Genomic DNA, 17581 nt, shown 5'->3' with positions numbered 1-17581 from the left:
GAACAAGAGGCTGAAAGCTGTGTGTTCAGTGGGGAAACCAGCAACCTAGCCCAGTGCAGGCCCTGGCATGGAGAGGCATTCCTCACACTCTTTCCCTGATCCAGCATGGGGTGCCACCCATGGGAGACAGTCCTCCATAAAGTTTTCCAGCGTGAATCCTTTCCCATGGGGCTTCAGCTCTTCTCCAGTTGCCCTGGTGTGGGTCACTTCTATGGGGTGCATCTAAAATGTCCACAGAACAGAAACACTGAAGCTCTGATACCAAGATTATTTGTAAAACTGTATTGCTGAATCATTTAATGTATTTTTCATGGAAGTATTGGAAGTTTGCCTGTAGTATATGTACACTATGCATGAAGCATCGCATTATTAAAACAAGAACAAGATTAGCCAGTGGAGATACATCAACTTTAATACTTCCTCAAATGTTCAAACGATTGATGCATTGTAATTCCTGCTGTCACATGTGAGATTTGTGATGAATTTCAACAGAAACTGGAATGACCCATAATGTCAGTTTTGCCAGGAAGAGAGAACTAGATGGATTGGAGAGGACAATGTGTTGTAAAGGATAAAGGAATCATCAGAGTGCAGCATCCTGCTGCAGAGTAAGTGAAAACATGTACATTCTTCTCAAACCATCACATGACAATTCCAGACACCACTTTCTTTTCTAGGTTTTAACAAGAAGTTCATTTCAAGGGGTGAAATCTTGAACCCACTGTAGTTGAACACAAAATGCTTGTTGGCAGTTTTTCTCTTCAGGGACTTGCATGGACATTGCAGGCCATGCACAACTTCTGCTTTTTCAGAAACAAATCAGTAGTCTTTGCAGATAATTAAGTACCATTCAAGTTAACAATCTTTTAGTGCAAATCCATCTGTCATAGGGCATCTGAAAACATAGGAACCAAATCCATTAGTGGTTTTAAAAAATCTTGACACAATATTTTTTTTTTTGCATAGTCTTTGTTTTGCATGTTCCATATAGAGAATAAGAATGCACACAGCTTTTCCTCATTACCACAAATTATTTTAAAAAACCCTCATCCATTCCTTTACATAGTCCCCTGTGGATAAGCTATTTTTTTGTAAATTCTGGTAGTCAAAATAAAATTTACAGAAATATTTTTTGGTTGTTTTTCCTCTGACAAGAACCAACTTCAATTTCAACACTAATTTTATTCATTTATTTATGAAGCTTCAGATTTTATTTATTTTTAAAATATCTGTGCTACAAATTCTGTAGTAATTAGTCACCCCATTTCACAATCTTTTCAGAAGTGTTGTTTGCAGAAAATGAGCAAAGCTCTTCTGGTAAGAGTCTACATAAGGATGTCAGGCACACTGCTGGCCCAGATGAAAAACCTCTCCATTTGAATGGCGGCTTCTAGTGTTTACACCTTGGCACGAGCTGTGCAGCAGCAGTGTTCCCCAATAGGATCTTATCTCTGTAGATAAGAGAGAAAGAAGGGAAAATATACCAGATGGGTTGACTCACAGGTTTTAAAAATGAAATAAACCTTTTTTTTTTTATGACTGATGATAAGAAGTGGAAAGGAGGTGATAGAGGCAAAGAACTCTGTTTCCAGCACTGGAGAAAACAGATTGCTAATTTCTTATTTTTATTTATTCAAACAATTTATCTAGGTATCTTCTATGTAGCACAAAAACAATAGCAAGAAATAGACTTAATTAAAAATAAATAAATAAACCATTAAGGTTAAGGTATGGGTTTTTTATGTTTTGTTGGTTTTTTCCCTTCCCTCTCTGTAATTATACAGGCCAAAAATGAATGAAAAGATAAGCTAAGATTGTTTAAAGTTTCTGTATGTTTTTGACTACCTTGCATTAAAAAGTCTTCAGATTATCCTGTTTCCCATGTCATTTTGCACTGAATTTGCAGAAAGAATTTATGAGGTACTGTCTCATCTCTATGCTGGGTGTTTCATTTTGATTAGGCACACTGCATTTTGACAATAACATTGTTTCTTGGAGAAATTATCTTCCCATAAAAACCTTACACCTCTGATGAAAAGTACAGCTCTCAATTTTTAGAGTTATAAATTTATAAATCAACCATATAATGCTCTTTGTTGCACTATAAGGTAAAAAAGCTGTTAATTTTATTTTCTTTGCCCATTTTTCTCTGTTGTTTTGGCTCTTGTTACACATTTCAGCTGATGCTTCTTGTGACCATCTTCCCCCTTGCCCATGCACGTTTTTCCTTAGGGCTCCTCATTTGTGCATGTCATGTTTCCCTTCTATACCATGTTTTCCAGACTTGCATGTGCTTTACTTCTAGGCATTGGTATCATAGAATTATAGAATATTTGGTTGGAAAGGACCTTTAAGGGTCATCTAGTCCGATACCTCTGCAGTAAGCAGGGACATCTTCATGAGATAAGATCGCTCAGAGCCCCATCAAGCTGGACCTTGCATATCTCCAGGGATGGGGCCTCCACTATGTCTCTAGGCAACCTATCCCAGTGATCTACTATTCTCATATTGAGGATTTTTCTTCCCAATATCCAAGCTAAATCTCCTGTTTTCTAGTTTAAAACCGTTACCCCTTGTTCTGTCGCTACGTGCCCTCGTGAACAGTTTTTCCCCAGCTTTCTTATAGGCACCTTTTAGGTATTGGAAGGCCATCATGCTGGAGGCTTGCTTTCTTTTCTAACCTGCAATGCCTACCTAGCACATCCTTTTTACACCAGCTTGTTGCTGTACAGACAGGGGTAATTTTTTGGTTGCACGAAGTGATCCTGACCTATGACTGTTGGTCCTTGGCTGCCACAATGGAGTACTTGCATTGTTGTTATAAATGCCTCAGGTTGATTAAGTTTTTAGTAAAAAAAACATATATGTTGGGTGCAAGCACACTGAAGAAACTCCATGTGCAGTAGAGGTCCCCAGTTTATAAGGAGCTTCTGTTCAACAGTCCTAAATTATTGTCTACTTTAATGTGATCACTAAATTAATTTCCTTCCTAGCATATTAATTAAAATTAATTAATGCATATTCAGCTTGGACCCTTTGGCTAGCACTGACTTCTTCCAGATGTTAACTTCTTTCTACATGTATTTTTCTTCTACTGTGTTCTTTGGATGTCAGCTCACAACTTCACATTTGGAACATCTTGTCCGTTTCTACGTGGATAAAGCAGTACTTACGTACAAAGCCATGAGTTCTAGTAAACAAGGGTTTTCTGAATGCTTGCAATTCAACCAGGGCAATACCAGCAGGATTTACATTTGCTATTGAATCAGTGTAATCCAGGGTAAAGTAAAATCAATTTAGAGGTTTTTAATACCTGCTGGGTTTAAAATATTTTAGTTAATTATTTCTGGGTGACTGATTCGTGTCCATGCATATTTCAAGTCTGTTTAGAATATGTAAAACTTGTATGCATCCCAAGTAATACCTAAAAATATATGCCTTAAATCCAGCTACTTTTATATACAATGTAATAAACTAAAAAAGACTAAAGCTCAATGGGGCTCCAAAAGTACAGACTTATTCAGCCTTACAAATTAAAAGTTATAGACACTCAACCTAGAGAGAAAAACATAAATTCTCTCAGGTTTATATATCCATAGAAGTTACCTGTAAAGTCAAAAAGGAAACTTTAAGTTATCTGGATTTAATTTGCTGGATTGCAAGTACTGTTTCTTACACTTTCATAGCAGTTTCATGTGGAAAATATATTGTCTTAGGTAGATACACTGTTATGTTACCTTAGCCTTCTCCATATCCCAGGTAACCAGGTCTCCTGTTTCTTTTCTGGAGAGGGGCCACATTTTCCCCAGTCCTCCTTTTATCACTGAGATACCTATAGAAACTTTTCTTGTTTCCATTGATGTCCCTGGCCAGATTTAGTTCTATTAGGGCTTTACCTTTCCTAACCTGATCCCTGGTTGCTCAAACAATTTGTCAGTATTCTTCCCAGGCTATGTGTTCTTATTTCCAGCCTCTGTAGGCTTTGTTTTTGTGTTTGTCCAGGAGCCCCTTGTTCATCCACGCAGGCCTGAGAACAAGGCCCAGCATGACACCTCTCCTTGCTGGCTCATTTATCACTCGGAAAGAGAAGTTATCCTCAATGCATTCCAGGAACATCCTGGGTTGCTTGTGTCCTTCCGTTTCATCTGTCCAACAGATATCAAGGTGATTAAGGTCCCCAGATGAGGACAAGGGCTTGTGAATGTGAAGCTGCTCCTATCTGTCTATAGAGGACCTCATCCTCTTGGTCTTCTTGGTTGGATGGCCTGTAGCAGACCTCCACTATAATCTCTTTAATCCCAACCCATAAACTCTTGGTCAGTTCCTCACCCACGGATCTCCATGCACTCCAGCTGGTAACTGACATAGGGGATGATACCTGCTCCCATCTTCCCTGCCTGTCCTTTCTACAGAGCCTGTACCCTTCCATCCTGACACTCCAGTCACAGGATCTATACCGCAACATCTCCATGATGCCAATGAGATCACAGCCCTGCAGGCATGTGCATGTCTCCAGCTCCTCTTGTTCTTCCCCATGGTACATGCATTTACAGAGAGGCATTTCAACTGGGCCCTGATGAAGCTGACTGACTGGCTGTAGTGGCTAGAGTTCCTTTGTGCTGCACTTCAAGTGCTCTCCTGCTGACCTGTGATCCTTCTCCTGCATCTGGGCATCTATTGCTGTCACTGACATCAAACTGGAGGAATGGGATGGGTTGAGGGTCCCCTTCCCCAGCAATTTTAGTTTAAAGACATCTTCTACAGCTTGGCAAACCTTTGACTGAAGATCAATAAAGATTTCTTTTATATATTTCCAGAGCTAGGCTATTTGGGCTGAAAGCCCTAGGCTTGGAACTCTTGAGATTTGTGATGTGTTAGTCATGCAGTAACATTATAACAGAAGAGCATTTAATCACCCTAGGAGAATGAAGGAGTTTTGCTGAGGGTAAACTCAGATGTATTCTGTAGTGATCAAATGTATCAAAAAGGAGATGGGTTCTGAGTACTTTTTGGGTACACAGATGAAAACCTAATTAGTATAAAAGTGAGTGAGGAAGAACTGGCTGCCAAGGTTTTGGTCATTTTTTTTTTTTTTACCCCAGAGCTGAGAACATATCTGTGGAAACTTGCTGGAAGAGTGAAGTTTTCCAACAGAACCAAAGAGACAGAATATGCCCCACTGAGCAGAAATGCTCAGGAACACAAGCGATTACTCAAGTCCCCAGTGAATATAAACTTGGTATGGAAAGAGATTGTTTGAATGACAGATACTCCAATCAGACAGAAAGTTATCCTCTATCCAAAGTTACCTAAAAGGAAAACCATGATGAGAATAGCTAAGAATGCATCATATGAGATTTACAGGAGACTACAGTGCTGGTAAAGACATTCTGAGTCATGAAGCTCTAGTTACTGCAATATTCCACCACACCATGTCATGCCTTTCATTAAATTATCAAGCTTCAATGTAAAGCTTTTTTTCCAAGGCTACTCATTATGAATGACTGTTTCAAAACCTCACAGTCACGACGACTGGAAGCCTTCTAGTTTACAAGTTTAATTATGCATGGCCTTTTCATCTCTGTTTCTAGGTCAGTATTATATTATAGTTTTAACACCCACCCCCCATATTTACCCTCACAGTATAACTTTAAAGATAATAACAGATAATTCTTCTTACCTTTGCTCTGGTTGGCTAAAAATGCGTTTTCTGGTCTAAGGTAGGCTCTCCCTTACCTCATCAATGCTGCAGTCTTTATGAGTTGTTACATGAACTTAATGTCTATATTTCCCCAGTGACTAATAATAATACAAGATTTTTCTAAACCCATGCCCTTACCACATGCATTCTTTTATTTTACCTCATTTCACCCATTTCTCTTACAGTTTATTTCCTTTTTTCTTCTGTTGGGATGGAGTTTTTTTCCTTAACAGAGTCAGAACTATATGTTACATGGGGATGGTAAATGGACGTCAGGAGAAGTTGCCACAATGAGATGGCTGTTGTTTTGTTCAACTGTAAAAACACTGTGAAACTGCTTTATGTACCAGCAAAGTACATGTTATGAATGGAGGGGTGTTTGCTGACTTTGTTTGTGAAAGTACACCTGTCTGTGAGGGAGAGGCTAAGGGCGAAAGAAAATGAGAATCAAGGGACAAGTAATAACGAAAAATGAGTGCAGAAACACTGACATAAGCTTGGCAAGGAGGTTTGAGGGTCCATGTATCAGGTGAAAGATGTTTAGAGCTGTGAGCAAAAATCTGGTTTCGATCCCATCAGTGCAGGGGTAAATGGGGCTTTGCTTTGCTTTAATTTTATTGCAAACAGATATTTCTGTAACAAAGACAGTAGAGACCATTTTCTATTTTTCTTAGTGAAAAGACCTTGGGAGATCTTGAACCTTGGCTAACCACTTGCAGAGAGAATAAACTTAGTGTGTGCAAACAACGTCTAATATATGCCTTTGAGCGCTGTTAGAAAAGGTGATTACTGAAGGAATACAGAAGACAAACAAAACCAATAAATGTTGGAAACTGGTTTCACCTGGGTTAATTACAGTGTGTTTGCATTGCACAGCTCAGGGCTGTGAGCACAGCCACCTCTGGAGGTGGTGGCTCCTGCCATCATAGCTGCATCAGTAGATCCAGCTGGTATCAGCAGTGATCACAAGTCAGATATTAAGGAAAATCCCTAGTGTAGTATTAAATACAAGAGTAGGTACCTACTTGGGCAGTGAGGTCTGTGGAAGCTTTCTATTGTCGGAGTGGGATGGGGACATTCTGTTTATCTGTGTTCACCACCAGATCTGTTGATTTCAGCTGCCAGAATGGCACAAGATCTTGGCCCTTGGAAGGGGATGACACATTGTTGGATTGTTTTTACTCCAAGTATTTAAGTCTCTTAGTGTTAGACACAATACAACCACTGCAGCTGTATTTCTTTGTGGATCTCTGTTGCATTGATAGCCCTAAAATTATTTTACACGCTTATATGAAATCCAAAACCCAGAATTTAACAGTAAACTGTACATGCAGATAGAGTGAGATTGAGAGGAAAGTGAAGTGGAATATGCTGTTAAACTTATCTTTGTGAAAGGGGAAATTGTAAAAAAATAGTTAAGACATAACAAACCAGATGAAATTATACTGAACATAATATTTTGGGGTCAGAAGAGTGTAACTGTTTTATGATGAATGTTAGTGCTGCAGTGGTGAAATGGAAATGCTGGGCTTTGGTAGCTGTGCGTCTCTGTTCAACTTGCAGATATTTGCCTCCATGAACTAGTCAATGTAACTTCATTGTGGGCTTTCTTTCACATGGAAAAGGTCCTGGATTCAAGTTAAAGATATCTGACAGCATATCCCAAGACATATTCCAGAATCACAGTGCTGAAGAGATCCAGAGAAGAAGCATTAGGAAAAGCTGTTATAGACAAATTATATACTTGCCTTTCTGAAGCTGGTGGGGAAAACCCTGTTGACTTGGGTAAAGAAAAAGTCCTTAAATGGCAAGTGTTAATTACATATGTGACTAATCATCAGCCCAACTTCACTGAGGTCTTTGCAAAGTCAAAGTGAAAAAATTCTTGTTTTGGTGCTTATCTCGGTGAAGAGGTTCATGTTACTGCATCAAGAAGGCAGCTTTTGGTGTTCTGGATCTCTTAGAGCTTCTTAGAAATTATGCAATATTTCTCTTAGAGCTTCTTAGAAATTATGTAATCCTTGGAAGTAATTTATTTTTCACCTTAGGTATATTTTTAATGAAATTATTATGAAAACAGAAATTAGTTTTAAGTTTTCATCACTTTTACCCAATGAGGCTAAAAGTGTTATGTTTCAATACAGGCAGAATTTGGCTTTGACACTTAAAATGTAGCTTATAAGATTCCTCAGGTATTATTTCATCTAGTTTTTGGCAGCTAATAAATCTTTTTAACTGAAAAGCTTTTTTTCTGAAATTACCAAGAGATCTGAAAAAGAAGGATACTTCCAAACACATTGATTTAACTGCTGGAGAGTCTCTTCATTGGCTCATTACTGCCAGGAACAAGATGCTATTGTGTGATTTGAGTCATGGCAAGAGAACACAATATAGATGAAATTTCAAGTGCTGTGTTGCACATGTTTGCTGCAAAGGTTTTAGAGATTTAGAAAGGAGATAGTTCTCTCTTCTGTTTTTCACATTGCCTCTTGTCAACCTACTTCTGATTTTATTTGGTGAATGGACATAAACATTATTTTGCCTCTTTCTATGAAAGAAGCATAGAATATGCAATAATTTATTTTGCTCAAATCAGTATTATGCCTTATTTCAGTGGAAAGTTAGCTAAAACCTTAAGTACTTAAACTAGAGCCCAGTGTGCTTCCTTAGAGACAGATGGATGACGAAATTAGAAAAATTATGTTGAGTAATTTGTAGGCTTAAAAGTGGAATTTCAAGTAAATTCTGGGCTAGCCGTTTAACTTCTAAATCTGAAAGAAGTATCTCAAAGTACCTGAGATTGGCAGTATGAGGTGCATAACAGCTATACTTAGGTAAATGAGGCTGCTTTTTTTCAGTGTCTCAGACTGGTTGTGTGATTCTTTGTCCTATTTGAAAAACATTATGACCAAAATTTCTCAAACTTTCACATGATCATTGATAGAATGAGATGGATTCTTCCCTGTTGTAATTGATAAAAATAACTGAGATACTCTTACTGCATAACTTCCATATGGTCTGCTCTTTAAAGTCCACATACACTAGAGCCCCAAACAGAATCACAGAATCACAGAACATAGAGGTTGGAAGGGATCTCTGCAGATCACCTAGTATAATCCCCTCCTAAAGCAGGATCAGCAATGCATCCAGGCAGGTTTTTAATATCTCCAGCGAAGGAGACTCCACAACCTGACCCAGTGCTCTGTTGCCCTCAAAGTGAAGAAGTTTTTCCTCATGTTCAGATGGAACCTCCGGTGCTCCAGCAACAACTCCCGCTGCCCTTTGTCCTGTCACTGGGCATCATTGAAAAGACTCTGACCCCATCCTCTTGACACCCACCTTTTAGATATTTATATGCATTGATTAGATCCCCTGCTCAGTCTTCTCCAGGCTAAACAGACCCAGCTCTTTCAGCCTTTCCTCATTCTAGAGATGTTCCAGTCCCCTCATCACCTTTGTAGCCCTCCACTGGAGTCTCTCCAGTAGCTCCTTGTCTTTCTCCTGCATCAACAGATTGCAGAAGATGATTGCCTTCTGAGTAAAGAAGTATTTCCTGATGTCCATTTTAAACTGGTAGCCAGTTTCACTGAGTGCACCCCAGGTGTAGAATTGTGGATTTTGGAAAATGACAACCTCACATTTGCCCAACTCAGTGCCTCTAATTCTGAAAATTTTTACTAGTGTGCTAAAGAGGTAGAAAATAAACTTGATGAGCAAAAAAACCAGAGAGTCCACCCCTAACATATGAAAAATAGAGCACAGGATCAGATGACCTCCAGAGGTGGTGCAAAGGAGAAGCTGGGAGTACGTGACTGGAATCAACAGGAAGCACAGGGCCAGTGCCACCAGCAGTTAGATGGGCTCAGACAACTTTTAACACAAGCCTGAACAGTTGTGGGGTTTTAAATTTTTTTTTTAATTAAAACAATTGGAAGCATGTGTCTTCTTCATTAAGATCAAAAAAGCAGCAAACTCTCATGACATACTTGCAAAGAAATATGATAGACTGTGTTAGACAAGTGAGTAGGAATAATTTCACTACTTTGACCGGTTCAGCTAGCAAGCCCCTAACTTCAGAGTCAACGGAGATAGAGTGGTATGTCTCTGGCTCAGCTTACTGTCCATGTTTTGGAATAAGTAAAACTGGGCACCTGCTGCACACATTTCCCTCCACTGACTGTAAGGAGCATTCTAGCTCAACAGAGCCATTGCCACCGCAGTGTTGAACCTCATCCCTTGGGTTTACCACATATGCTACTGAAGGTACTTCAGTTGAGTAACCGCTGACTGAGCTCTGAGGGTTGGTCAACATGTAGCTAGGTCCCTGAGGGATGGCCAAAGAAAATACTTCATGCTGAGTCAGCAAGGACTAATGTTGTTGGGGTAGCATCTGTGAACTACTGATAACATTGCATAGCTCTTCTTTGTTATCACTGACTGCTTTCTGCTTGAAATTGCAAAGATTTGTTGCCTCCTGCAAAACTCCAGGAAAAGTAATTTTCAGTGTATACAGAAGAATTTGGTTTTCCCTGCTTGAGCAATTTGTCAATTTGTGGGAAGCAGGAAAGCATGATGGGAATATGGACACTGTTAGTCCTTGCAAAATTCTTTTCTAGCAGTAAAGTGGCTTTAGAGGTTCCTGCCCTTCCCTGCCCACTGTTAACCATGGGTCACAGTTTTCTGAGCCCTCTGCTGCACTGATACAGCTGTTCTGACACTGACAAGCAGAGCAGGTTGGGGCTGAGATGCTAGCACCATCTCTGGCCAAAGGGTGCTCTATGCCTTCCATGCATACAGCAGAGAGAGCCTTGGCTGCTGACAGCATGGTCCCAGGGATGTGGAGCTGGTCCCTGCTCTCCCTTCCTATGTGTCCTACTTTTGCCCTGTATCACTAGAAGCACCATGACCTCAACTGTGCCTTCTCCCACCATTCAACACCAGAATCAAATAGGTGGCTACCAGCAAGCAGTTGATCTGCCCAGGTCAGGCTTGATGGGGCTCTCTGAGTAACCTGATCTAGTAAATATGCCCCTGCTTAATGGAGGGGAGTTGGACTAGATGACCTTTAAAGGTCCCTTCCAATTCAATAGATTCTATGACTCTATGCTAGTATGTGGGCATTGGGGTGATCTGGTGCCTTTTCCAAATGTAATTTCCCAAATCTGTTCACACAGGACATCATAGCCTTACTGACCTTCTTCCTTGAGCTGGAGCACAGCAAAGAAATTTGCTACTTGTGTTTAAGTCCAGATGATGACTGGACCTGCCCCTGTTCAAAGAACATCTATGAAGAAACAATTACAATTACTTTAATAATACCAAGATTCTGCTGATTAAGAGAACCAGGCTTTGAGATCTAATACTCCAATGGGAAAAAAAACAAAGGCAGTAATATTAATGACAATATGTGGATTAGCTGGCTACAAAAAATGTACTCCTCAAAACTGGTTTATATCTCTTAAGGTGTCCAGAGTAAATCTAAAGTTTCTAAGAAAATTTATATGCCTTTCTTCTTGATATTTATATCCAGGTATTACTGCAAATTAGTGAATGCACATGGAAACACTGGAAGAAAATTCTTCTTGACCAGGCTTCTATCTTCAGGAAAACCATCACTTTTCTTCCTGGGACTTAATTTTATCATGGCCTTAAGAAACAAATAGAAAATATTATAAATTAAAACCTTTCCCAGAATGGATGCTGTAGTTACTCAAAAGGCACACACGCTGAAGTTGTTTCACCTTGTAAAGTGATTTGATCCTACAGAGCTTTTCAGTCCTTTATATCATTTAAATGTGGGCACATAACATCTTGCTTGCCTCAGAAGGCAAGTAGAATCTGCTTCAAACTTGTCATCACATGATCAGCTTTGCCAGTCTGTTGCTTTTGGATGAATACCTCAACTTAAATGATCCACTGTGCAGAAAATCTTAACATTCTAACACAACCACAGCTCAGCTATGGAAAAAACAGCAGCGGCTTTGCTCAGCGTCTGGGGCTAAAGGGTTTGTGTTGGTTCCTTATCTCTGATGGAGAGACTCTTAGGATAACATTAATCAGAGCAAACATAGACATCTACAATGCAGATACTTTCAGCTAAGCTGGTTGTATCATCAGTGGAGAAAGATAGACTTTTTTTTTTTAAATTGTGAATAATTTAAACCAAAAGTGGAATTCTGTGTGCAGCCAGACAAGTCACACTCCTAGATTCGCTGCTTCTCTCCATTGACTACCAAGGCAGCTAAAGGTTACAGGGGCTTGAGTATTAATGTTTGTATTGCAGCTCTAAGTATCTGATCTACCCATCTTTTAAACATATCCAGGGAAGGTGACTCAATCACCTTCCTAGGCAGCCTGTTCCACATCTTGACGACTCTTTCAGTAAAAAAAATTTTCCTAACATCTAATCTAAACCTGCCTTGGTGCAGCCTTGTCCCACTTCCTCTTGTCCTATCTCCTGTCACCTGGCTGAAGAGATCATCACCCACTTCTCTACCATCTCTTTTCAGGTAATTGTAAGTGGTGATAAAGTCTTCCTCTTCTCAAGAGTCAAATCATTGCAGTACATCATTTGACTGCTCAAAAGAAAGCCCAGCTTGGTTAATTCTGCCCAGCAGATTGACTTTGTCGTATGTAAATTTGTGAAGTCCTTCATTAAAAAGCTTCTGTTCCTTGTGTGAACAATTATAGCCTTTGAACAAGCAGCACCACCATGCTCACCTAGATTGAAATTACTGTGTCTTCCAGTCTCAGACAAGTTTTTCACCCCTGCAGTGGAGTGGTTTCCAAATGAGGCTTTATTGTCCCCACTGGAATTGAAAACTCAGAAGTGGCAGAGACATGGCAGTTCTGGGAAGAAGGTCACAGGGGAAAAAAGCTCCATGATCCACTGTTGTAATAATTCACAGAGCTCTTCTCTGAACTTCTTCCAGCTTAGCAGACTTTGGCTGGACCCCAGCACCCAACAGCACCATGCCAGCTGTGCAGCCAAAGACGATTTTTGTTTCTCCAGCTATCAAGTAATTTCTGGAACTCAGATTTGTCAGATTGGTTGTCTACCATGACCCTCTGGTCTGTCTCAGACATGTTTCTTCCAAGGATAAAGTGTCCTGTCATAGAGTTCTGACTTTAAGTCTGGTGATATTTGAAAAACATACTCTTCTTTATTTACTTGAAGTGGGCACTATAACTCTAGACTTTTACAAATTAGACCTCTAATCTTTGTGTTATTTTCAATCTCCAGCATCAAGGGCTCATGGTTTTAGTAGGAAAGTCATAAAGCATGGGAAGACTGATTTTTGCAGAAACTCACACAAACAATGTCTGCATAATGTATGTTTTCCAAACACCTGCTGGCAGCTGTATTTTCAAATCTGTCACTTAAGTACAGTACTAGTAATATGTCTAGTTGTTTCTCAGCTAGAATTCCTTTTTCTGTGTCTTGAAGACTTTAACAGTAATATTTTCTTAAGACATTAAAAACCCTTTAAAAGCCCTTTACAAATTCCCTGTGGTTATATATAAAAGTCCTTTCTACATAAACTTCTACATAGAAAGGAATAATATCTAGAATGATGTTATGGAACGGTAGCACAAGTGAGATATAAAGTCTAGATCAGCTGGACTTTGTATGCTTGGAGAATAATGAACTATACATAGTGCTGAATGTTTTAAGATCTGGAAAAAATCAAATGAAAAATTTTTAACATTTTTTTTAAGAAATACCAATAGAACGGTATCTGAAAGTACTAATACAATATTTCAGTGGGCAATTCAGTGCATTTTTCAAGTAATTAATAGTTTTAGTACTGCCACGTGAATATTCCAAGTTTTATATTATTTGCCTGTCTTCTGGCAAATTGTTTTTCTCAGGAAAGAAAACATAGCTGAATTGCTGCCATTTGAAAATCATAGAGGAAATATGTGAATTACAATATGTTTTACTGAAGGAGTGCTTTCGTTAGAAAGTATTAACATTTAAATTCATCTGTACTTCTTGAAAACAGATGTTTAAATGCTTTAATGTCTGACTCAGCCTTTTGACCTTTCATGGAAGACAAACCATGTATTGTTGTAGGTCTTTTCACTAACATCTTAAAAAGCCTAAATCATCAGTGCCTCTGTGAAATCCAAAGAAGAATTGGTTTCTTCTGTATCCTTGTTAAAAACATCTTGCTTTCTGTGCCCTGGTTATTTGCCTGATTGTTGCCTTTGAGAAAACTTCATTTAATGCTGCTTCATGCAGTTTGTCTGTGAAGTGCATAATCTGTAGAGCTGTTGAAAAACTTTCCTCCCTGGAAAGTGAAGAATTTATTCAAAACATATATATATATGTATTATTTTCACATGAGCCACTCCTAACTTCAAAAATTTGTCTGAAATAAAAACGCAATATTTTTCTCCTTTTGTAGTGCTAATACAGTGTTTCATAACATTTGGTGTTGGCTGTCGCAGGAACCTTTTCGGATTTCTATGCTCAGTACCAGACCTGCAAACTTTATTACTGTCACACACCATTGCCTATGAGTGAACTGATTAACTGTGATAGATTGTGGTGAACGATGGGAGATGTAGTTTAGGAAAGACACTCTGTCTAGACAGGAGGGTGGGATCACAAATTGTCCTATTAAGTACTCCTGTGAGGCACTGTGGCCACATTTCAGAAATATTTTGGAATTCCTGTTTCAGTTTTGTACCTTTTTTGAAGTCTGAATATTTTCCATAATGAAAACATTTCATTTTCTGCTTAGTGTTTAGACAGAACTTGAATAAATGTACCCCATTGTTAAGTAAAACTCACCACAGACTTGGTGACTTGAGTCAAAATTTTGATGGAATTATGCCTTGGTCATTACTTGTCAATACTGTTCCAAAGATAAGACACAATAAGACAGTTTACAAACCACTTCCTAAGTAGGTTATGTGTAAGCATATTATAATGGCAGAAAAAGGAGATTTTAAAAGTTGAAATGTGCACAGTAAATTTGGTGAAGTCTTGGGATCAGTACTGTTTAATAACTTAATCAGTTATATAGACAGTGGGATCAAGTGTACTGCCAACAAATTTGTAGATGACACCAAGCTGAGTTGTGCAGTTGACACACCTGAGTGACAGGATGCCATTCAGAGTGACCTGGACAACCTCAAGAAGAGAGCCCATTGGAAACCCATAAGTTTCAACAAGGCCAAGTACAAGGTTTGCACCTGGGTCAGAGCAACCCCCGGTATCAACACAGGCTGAGGGATGAAGGCGTTGAGAGCAGCCCTGTGGAGAACTACTTGGGGGATGAAAAATTGGCCATGAGCTGGCCATGGGTGTTCACATGGGTGATTCTGATCCTCTGCTCTGCTCTGGTGAGACCTCAGCTGGAGTACTGTGTCCAGCTCTTGAGTCTTCAGTACTGGAAAGACATTAACCTGTTGGCGTGCATCCAGAAGAGGGCCACAAAAATGATCAGTGCTTACAACACCTCTCCTGTGAAGACGGGCTGAGAGAATTGGGCTTGTTCAGCCTGGAGAAGAAAAGGCTTCAGGGGTATCGTATTGAGGCCTCGCAATGCTTAAAGGGGGCTTAGGAGAAAGACAGGGACAAACTTCTTTTATCAGGACCTGTTGCAATAGGAAAAGGGGTAATTTTTTAAACTAAAATAGGATAGATTCAGACTAGATGTAAGGGAGAAACTTTTTTACAGAGAGGGTAGTGAAACGCTGGAACAGGTTTCCTAGAGAAGATATCAGTGCCCTATCCCTGAAAGTACTCAATGTCAGGTTGTATGTGGCTTTAGGCAATCTGTTCCAGTTGAAGATGTCCCTTCTCTTTATGTGGGATTGAACTAGATTACATTTAAAGTCCTTCCAACCCATCCCAACCTGTTCTATGGTTCTGTGTTTGAGTCTATGATTCAGACCACTGAAATTAGGAAGAATTTTGTTCTTGCTTATAGTAAGACTAGAATTTCTTAGAACTCATCTTATGGAAAGATAAGCCAAAATTTCAGTGACAGCATTCAATTCAGAACCAGAGAAACATTTGGTACAGGCCAATGCGTTCGGTAGAACATATTTGTTCTGGCTACTTCAGGGGCAAGAATAACAACTCGGATATGAAGCACACCATGCTCAAAGGACAAGTACCAGAAGAGAAGGGTAAACTTGCATTAGTAAACTTGTAACACAGCTATTTTATCCTATAGTCCTATTTACAAACTCCAAGCTTGCCATTTTTCCTATTTTTGCCTCTGTGAAGAATATTATGCATTTGCCCTATGTCTTCCACCTTAGCTAAAACCACATTCTAAAACAATTACTTTGTAAATATAACTTAAGACAATTTTCAGCTGTATTTTCTCACAAAATAATTTTTTTTTCTCTAGGAATGGGACAATGCAAGATGGATATTATTAGTTCTAACTTTCTGTGAAAGACAGTGGCAGAATATAACGTCTGGAAAATAGTATGTTTGTAATAAATTCCTTTAAGAAAAGCATGTAAATTGAGGTAGTTTGGCACAGGGCTCCTTTAAGAGGTATATGTTATTTTTGTACAGCAACTGGTTGTACATTCTGCTTTGTCCAAGCAGGGATTCTGTGCAGGTGTAACACCTCACATCAGGTAAGAACTGTAGCTGTGCTAAACTCCTTCTGTAGTCAGGGACAGATATGAAGAGAGATATTTAGGAACACTTTACCAAAATTTAGATATCTGATTTAGGTACCTTGTGAGTGCAGTTGATGCTGATGCAGATGCTGATTTCCTTCAAGTGACCACGAAGAGTCTAGCATTACTAGCTTAGATAATAAACATTTATATTATGGTTCTCTAAAAATTAGGTGATCTGAGTCCTACCATCCAAGTGCTAATTATTCCTCTCTTCTCATTCAATATGCAGACACTCTAAAGTATCTGTACTATTAAGTACCTTAAATGCCTAAATTTGTATACAGTAAATCCTTTTCTTCAGGAATTAGCAATAACAAATCTTTGTAACGCAGTGGAAGATGGTTATAGAAATATTATGATGTAACTTGATGGAAAAAATGATAGAGGGATATTTTCTACTAATATTAAAGGGTTCCTGAGAAGTTGAAAAAAGGAGGAAAGTAAATCAGAGTGACTCAGTGTTGTCACCCACAAAAGACAGTGCAAGGCAATAATCAACTTTTGTCTGATTATTGGGAAGAAACACAAGGAGAAGAGGGCTGAGTATGAAGGATCTCTTATTCCCATTCCATGGACAAATTCTCCCAAAAAGAGTAGCAAGGGTCCAGGGATGGTTAGGATTTTCCAGGCTGTGGTCAAAACAAAGAATGATCATGTATTCAGTTGTTTGTCTTGTCTTTGAACTGGGGCTGTGACACAGAGCTTCGCCTGTAACCTCTTGGGGCAGAGATTGCACACATTGTTATTTTTTTTATTCTACCTTTTGTCTGGTGTTAGGCAGTGGGTGGCCTCTACACCCTGGTAGGTGAAAAACAAACTGCCACAACAATATTTTTTTCCCTGAAATAAATTGCACAGAAATGAACCTGAACTGATTATTTAAGTAAGGAGAACTAATCAAGTTGATTTAATTGTGACTTGTGACTAATTAATGTTGTATTTCCATTACTGTACTTACATAAATAATTTGTATAAAAAGGATGTTAGCTAGCATATCATGCACTTATATGGATTTGCATTTTATATGAGTAAGTTTTTTTGGGTTCTTTTTACCACACAAGATATTTCCCACAACGTTTTGTAATTTATATAAATGCCTACTTTAGCAAAGTTTCTGAGGGATCAAATTCCTCTGTAAACTCCCTCACTGCTAGTGCACAAAGAAAATTGCCTGAGAACTATTGTTCTGCTTCCAGGACACTGAATGCCATGGGAAGATCT

The sequence above is a fragment of the Gallinula chloropus genome, assembly GCF_964237585.1.
Source record: "Gallinula chloropus genome assembly, chromosome: 1".
NCBI lineage: Eukaryota > Metazoa > Chordata > Aves > Gruiformes > Rallidae > Gallinula > Gallinula chloropus.
The sequence above is the reverse complement of the archived record's forward strand: the minus strand, read 5'-3'. Positions refer to the sequence as shown.